The sequence below is a fragment of the Ranitomeya imitator genome, chromosome 5, assembly GCF_032444005.1.
Source record: "Ranitomeya imitator isolate aRanImi1 chromosome 5, aRanImi1.pri, whole genome shotgun sequence".
NCBI classification, from domain to species: domain Eukaryota; kingdom Metazoa; phylum Chordata; class Amphibia; order Anura; family Dendrobatidae; genus Ranitomeya; species Ranitomeya imitator.
In genome coordinates this window covers 414,723,964-414,732,005 of record NC_091286.1, presented here as the reverse complement: position 1 = coordinate 414,732,005, position 8,042 = coordinate 414,723,964, and positions in this window count along the sequence as shown.

Below are 8,042 nucleotides of genomic sequence, written 5' to 3'. Positions count from 1 at the left end.
CCGAAAGACATAACGAGGTACTCGAAATGTCCATAACGTGACCGAAAAGCCGTTTTCCACTCATCGCCAGGACGAATCCGTACTAAATTGTACGCTCCACGAAGATCCAATTTTGTGAAGATTTTGGCGTGTCGCACTCTCTCAAGTAATTCGGGAATTAGCGGGAGTGGATAAGAGTTCCTGATTGTGACTTTGTTGAGCTCCCGGTAGTCAATGCATGGTCGGAGTGAGCCATCTTTTTTTTTGACAAAGAAGATTGGAGCACCTGCTGGGGAGGAAGATGGTCGTATAAACCCCTTAGCTAGGTTTTCATCTATGTACTCCTTGAGAGCTTTTAATTCTGGCCCAGACAATGGATAAATACTCCCGAAAGGAATCGCGGCACCAGGCAATAATTCCACGGGACAGTCATATGGCCGATGTGGCGGTAATTTATCCGCATTTTTTTTGTCACACACATCACTGAAGTCCCGATACTCTACCGGCAATGTCGAGTCGACCGTGACTGCTGTCTTCACTGGAGCCAGCTCTCCGGACAACGCTGATTCATTTGGAAACTGTAATTCCTTCGTTGTCCAATTGATAGTCGGATTTCGCAGCCGCAACCAGGGCAAACCTAAAATAATAGGAAAATTAGGAGAAGAAATCAACAAAAAGGACATATTTTCAGAATGATCCGCGCCCATACGGATCTTTAATGGGACTGTTTCGAGTTTCACAGGCCCAGATATTAGTGGAGACCCGTCCACGGTCTCCATAAACACCGGAGAGTCTCTTTTTCGTGAGCGTATGCCATGTTTTTCAGCAAAGGAGATATCCATGAGATTGCTGCAAGCTCCAGAGTCTATCATGGCGGAGCAGGTGATCCAGCAGGAACACACCCAAATTTTGATGGAAACGCAGCAGAGCGAATCCCTCCTCGCCGTGGTAGAACTTACGGAAAGTAAGGCTATGTCCACAGGTGATGATGTTAATGATGAATCATCAGGAAAATCAAAGTTATCAGCGGATATTTCCTGTCTGTGCGGAAGAGAACACACTGAAGATACATCCGAAAAGTCAAGTCCAGTTACTGCAGCTGCGGACTTGCGATTTTTCCCAGGGCACTCTGAAATATAGTGACCCGATTTACCGCAGTAAAAACATAGATTCTCCTTGAAACGATATTCCTTACGTGCATCGATGGGTTTCCTCCGTACTGCGTCAACCTGCATAGGTTCCAGCTCTGTCTGAGATAAAGTCTTAGTCAGCGCCTCCTTGGTGGGGGATGGAAAAGGCATAAAGTTATTACGATTAGCATCAGCCCATTTTTCTTGACGACGTTCGGTGAGACGAATATCAATCCGAATACAATGATGTATAAAGTCAGCCAAATTAGTAGGTGATTCACCTCGAGCTAGTTCATCTTTGATGGAAGCAGATAAACCTCTCCTGAACACTGCATATTTCGCTGAATCGCACCAAGTAGTATCCAGCACCCATTTCCGAAACTCCATTGCGTATTCCACAACAGGACGCTTCCCCTGACGTAGTGTCAGTAATGCAGTTTCAGCTGTGATACTCCGATTAGGGTCATCAAACATTTGACACATTGCTGCAGTAAAGTCTTTCAGGGAATTCAAGCACACATCATTAGTCTCAATCAGAGGATTAGCCCAGGCTAACGCTTTGTTTGTTAGCAACATGATTATAGTCAACACTTTATCCCGATCAGTTGCAAACTGGGCCGCACGTGCAGAGAAATACAGCTGACATTGATTCAAAAACCCCCGAAATTTCTCTCTTTCACCACCAAACCTGGATGGTGGGAGTTTAGGAAAAGCCGGACCAGGAGCCGGGATTGGAGCAGATACCATGTTTGCAGCTGTAATCTCCACATTTGAAAGTCGAGATGCTAAGGCCTGAATAGACGTATCGGCCACATTCGCATTATGATTAGTTTGCGATTCTAATGTCCCCAGTTTTGTTTTTATAGCCTGCAGCTCCCCATGAAGTCCAGAGACAAAAGAGCAAAGTTTTTTCATTCGCACCTCCATAGAATCTGACCCAGAGATCTCCATTTTTTTGGGCTTGAGTATTCTGTTATAAACTTAGTGCTAAGTGCAGTGGAGATCAGTATCATGGGTCAGAAAAGAGGCCGAGAGACAACAGGTTAAGAGTTCAATAATATTTATGATGGTATGCAGGTAAACAGCTATGACACAGCAAGTTAGTAGCAGACAGAGCTGGATAAGCAGTAAGCACGTGTACAGACCGTGGAAGTCCAAGTATGTGAGATCCAGAGACCTGGAGACCAGGCCAGCCTCCTAGCAGGGAACAGTCCAGCAGCAGAGATGAGTGCAGAGCAGATCCAGGGAAACAAGTCTTATGATGAAGAGATGTAGATCCGGAGACAGATGGGGTATCCCAAGGTAATGAAGAAACCAGCAAGATAGCAGTTCTTCCAGCTTGATCACAAGTCCAGGAACAAGATACTCAAGCAGTGAGTAATATACAGAGCTCCCTTATATACACCACAGACAGGAACAAGGAAAGTCTGACAGGAAGCAAGATGGCCCCCGTGAGGCCAGTGACTCCATCTTAGGTAAGGGCAAAAGTAACCGAACTGAGGGCAACAGCAGACAGGAACAGATGTACAGTCCAAATCCTTACACCTAGTCTCCTTCCTGGGATAATGTACGCCATCCTGTTTTCCCTTCCTGGGATAATGTAATGATGGTGGAAGCTGGTGGATTGCTTCCAGACCCTCAAGAGTTAAATGTCTTTATGTACTTGTTTGCAGTACAGGTAGAATATCCCCATGTGCTGCAGTTAGCTAAGAAAGGGTTAACTATAGTGACCAACCCAGATGGGAAGGGGGAAACTGAGTGCTAGAGGCAGAGGCAGGAAGTGACAGTTAATACAAATGCAGGACTGCATATGCAGCAGGGATAGTAGGCTGCTAAGGGAAAACGCAAGCTCAATATTCGGGGCAGCAGATTGCCGTAAATTCCTTTCGTGTGATTCCATCTAATGGCCAAGGGCAACCTCCAGATGGACGTTGGGGGCCAGGGGCACACTCAGCTAGCAAAGCTAGATAGAAAGATGGACTTAGACTACATGTAGCAGAAGGTATCGCAATCCAGAAATGCTGCTAGAGGTGAGGAAGATCCCCAAGGGCTAGGAAAGCCAGAAAAGGGGATATGTCACCTATCCCAAGAACTAAGGCTAACGTTGTATCCGGTACCTGTGGTAAACATTACAACCCTGTGGACCTTATCCTTTAAAGATGTTTGCAAATATTATACAAACTGCCATTCTCTCAGTAAAAGTTTGTTTTTATGAACCATGTGTCTCCTGAACTGCTTCCTGTCCTGGTTCAAAAAGAAGGATTCCTGGACTCAGAATAGGCCTGCTGGCCACATGTTAGTAGAAAGCACCTCACACACAGCAGCACACCAGGACTGAGACACCCCTTGTCGGTAGGATGCCAGAGCAAGTGGGGACCAGAGCTCACCCACAACTACCTCGCTTGGGCATCTTACAATGTGTCCTATCCTGGTTCCCTTCCTGGGATGATATGCCCCCTCCTGGTCTCCTTTCTGGGATTATGTACCCCATCGTGATCCATTTCCAGGTGTAATGTGCCCCATGTTGGTCCCCTTCCTGGTAAAATGTGCCAATTTCTGTAATATATCAATACGAAAAAACGGAGCATGAACATCCATAACACCATAGTTATTAAAAAGGTATAATGTTTATTAAGTAATTATATCAAAAAGTAACAACAATGATAACACCAATACTAGCATCAGAAATATATATCTAATGCGAACAGTGCAGTAAGTACTGTAGGCACTCTGCACATACAGGAAGATAAAAAAGGAGACGTGGTGATAGCCAGAACACAAGGAGGGATAAACACTATCTCATATATCATATATGTCTTAATATCATCCCCTACACTAGCATATATAAATCATTTGTCATTCCATTCAGGGTCCCACCGGTCTCTCTTCAATACAACAAGCACAACCGCATAGTGCCTATAGTGCACCATATATTAGATCCGGCTTACCCATGGTGATTCTGCTAGGAAAGGTGTCCCCTCCTGGTGTGGCTCCCCTGGATGCACGTTTCGCGTTATGTCACTTTCTCAACAGGGAACGCGCGTCCAGGGGAGCCACACCAGGAGGGGACACCTTTCCTAGCAGAATCACCATGGGTAAGCCGGATCTAATATATGGTGCAACCTTGTGTCCTCGTTATTGTCTGTACCTCACACCATCACCATCCACCCTACTGGGAAGCCCTGGGGACATACTTCACCTGTGGGAAGGTATACCATCTAGCTGCCATTTCATCACCCCAGCGGACCCCACAGCAGCGTCGGTCACCCTGACCGAACACCACAGGTGGCGTCACGAAACCTTGACAGACTCCTATCACCTTTTATTGGACGCCCCTTAGCAGGGTCACGGACCGGGTCCAGCCACCGTGACAACCCCAGAACTGAGACAGAAAGGACCGGTACCGAGTAACCTGTGGCCCTGTGTCTGGGGGCGCTCCACCATCAGACGTAACATCGCTCCCCCCTGGTGGAAGAATGACATTACTGCAACAACCAAGACTCTGGGGTGCTGCATTAGCACCCTCAACTATACACAAAGTGTAGCCCAAAACCACAACAACAGAACAGAGTCCACACAAGCAGAGGGTGAGAAGAAGGACTAAGGATGTGTTCATACTGCCACACTGGAAAGATGGAAGAAAATAATAAGAACCAAACAACAAACGGAATATGTGGAAGACCTCCCAGATCCTAAAAGTAAGCAAAAGGAAAAAGTACTACGGAGGAAGACACACAAACAAACTGTAGGAAAAAACAACAGAGATTAGTCAGAAAGATAATCTCTAGCTGAGAAGTTGGATCTCCATCCACCATCAAACTTGGAACATAGCAAGCAAAGACTGTCAGTTCAAGGTGAGTATAAATCGCGCCTCTCAAGTTGTGATGGAACCAACCAAACGAGAAAGTGAAAACACCTGCGTAGAATCAACACAGCAAAACAAAGACAAGAGTATTATCAGCAGTTGGACAGATACAACACAGGCTGTGGTCCAACAGAGAGAGAAACCAGCCACCAGTCAGAGCTCACCGGATCAAGCCCTGGAGCCGAGACATAACAGTGTAACTGACATATTCCAGTAACATTTTATCACCCTTGTAAGATGACCAGGCCTATACATAGATATGCCTTAGTGTGTCCTGTGTCAGTTTGCAATAATGCCACCATGTGGTTGGATGACTGTATTACATTACACAATATGATGCCCCCATAGTTATGACAATGTGATGTCTCCTCAAACAGTATTATGTCCCAACAAAGCCGTCCACAAAGTATGCTGTTCCCACACAGTCCCCCTACACAGTATGATGTTCCCACACAACCCCTTTGCACAGTATTATGTGTCCACACACTCCGCTTTCTGGTATTATGTCCCCATAAAGCCCCCTTAGACAATACTATGTGTCCACAACCCCCCTTGCTCTTTTTATCTCCCCATACAGCCCCCTTACACAGTGGACGTTATCTATAACTCTGTATGTAACCCCTTTCTCATGAACAGCACCATGGAATTAATGGTGCTATATAAATAAATAATAATAATAATATGTTTCCACAATACCCCCTTCTACAATATTAGGTTCCCTTCACATGTCCTGGTGATTTCTGTACAGGAAAAAACAGTACTGGTGAGATCCGTGTTCTGTGTCCGTGTGCCATCCATATATGTATATGACATCCGTGTGACATTCATGTATCCGTTTACTGTCCGTGTGTGACATCCGTGTGGCGTCCAATAGTACAGCGTCCAATAGTAGATGATGAAAAGATCAGAACATCTTCTGCCATCAAAAATTCAATTTTTCGACTTGTCATAGGTCTCTTTTAAGAAGTACCATTCTGACTTCAGGTTGTGTAGTTTGTCACCTGTGGCCAGTTGGACAGCACAGTTGTCTTCACTGAAGTACACCGCATACAGAACACAATTTTCCTCGTACTTCGGCGTTCTTTAATAAACAGTTTCATCAGAGTGAATACAAATTTTTAGCCAGCGCAAAAAGGGACCCTGTGGACCCAAGCAGAAGGTCACGCCGCACCAATGATAGTTCAGTATTGATATATAATAATAGATAGTTAGAGATATGGTACACCAGCCATAATATTTATTGAAGTATACAATGCTACAATTGAAAGGTTTTACAATGTTTTAATCAAACTAAGACACTCAATAAAAGCTTCAGAAACTGTGAATTATTTATGGTTCAGATTATGAGAATATCCGAGTTTAATTTATATCTCTTATTTAAAAAGATTTGTCATCTGAAACAGCTAGAATGTGGCATCACTTTGTGATCAATGGGTGTCTGAGCTCTAACCCTCTCAAGTCCTGAATATGGAGCGACTACAGGGCTATCCTTGCACTGTGGCCCCTAATCAATACATACAGTAACTTTTCTGATCATCTTAATTCATATTATATAAGACATATTTGATACAAGTAAATATAATAAAAATAATAAGTCCTAATCCAGCTGCATCACATCTCAGACATTGCTCATAATTCATTAGTCCTTACCATAGCCATGGATCGTTCATAACAGCTCACGTGCCAAGTGCTTTTCCCACTCTTGTATCATACAGTGGGGCAAAAAAGTATTTAGTCAGTCAGCAATAGTGCAAGTTCCACCACTTAAAAAGATGAGAGGCGTCTGTAATTTACATCATAGGTAGACCTCAACTATGGGAGACAAACTGAGAAAAAAAAATCCAGAAAATCACATTGTCTGTTTTTTTTAACATTTTATTTGCATATTATGGTGGAAAATAAGTATTTGGTCAGAAACAAACAATCAAGATTTCTGGCTCTCACAGACCTGTAACTTCTTCTTTAAGAGTCTCCTCTTTCCTCCACTCATTACCTGTAGTAATGGCACCTGTTTAAACTTGTTATCAGTATAAAAAGACACCTGTGCACACCCTCAAACAGTCTGACTCCAAACTCCACTATGGTGAAGACCAAAGAGCTGTCAAAGGACACCAGAAACAAAATTGTAGCCCTGCACCAGGCTGGGAAGACTGAATCTGCAATAGCCAACCAGCTTGGAGTGAAGAAATCAACAGTGGGAGCAATAATTAGAAAATGGAAGACATACAAGACCACTGATAATCTCCCTTGATCTGGGGCTCCACGCAAAATCCCACCCCGTGGGGTCAGAATGATCACAAGAACGGTGAGCAAAAATCCCAGAACCACGCGGGGGGACCTAGTGAATGAACTGCAGAGAGCTGGGACCAATGTAACAAGGCCTACCATAAGTAACACACTACGCCACCATGGACTCAGATCCTGCAGTTCCAGACGTGTCCCACTGCTTAAGCCAGTACATGTCCGGGCCCGTCTGAAGTTTGCTAGAGAGCATTTGGATGATCCAGAGGAGTTTTGGGAGAATGTCCTATGGTCTGATGAAACCAAACTGGAACTGTTTGGTAGAAACACAACTCGTCGTGTTTGGAGGAAAAAGAATACTGAGTTGCATCCATCAAACACCATACCTACTGTAAAGCATGGTGGTGGAAACATCATGCTTTGGGGCTGTTTCTCTGCAAAGGGGCCAGGACGACTGATCCGGGTACATGAAAGAATGAATGGGGCCATGTATCGTGAGATTTTGAGTGCAAACCTCCTTCCATCAGCAAGGGCATTGAAGATGAAACGTGGCTGGGTCTTTCAACATGACAATGATCCAAAGCACACCGCCAGGGCAACGAAGGAGTGGCTTCGTAAGAAGCATTTCAAGGTCCTGGAGTGGCCTAGCCAGTCTCCAGATCTCAACCCTATAGAAAACCTTTGGAGGGAGTTGAAAGTCCGTGTTGCCAAGCGAAAAGCCAAAAACATCACTGCTCTAGAGGAGATCTGCATGGAGGAATGGGCCAACATACCAACAACAGTGTGTGGCAACCTTGTGAAGACTTACAGAAAACGTTTGACCTCTG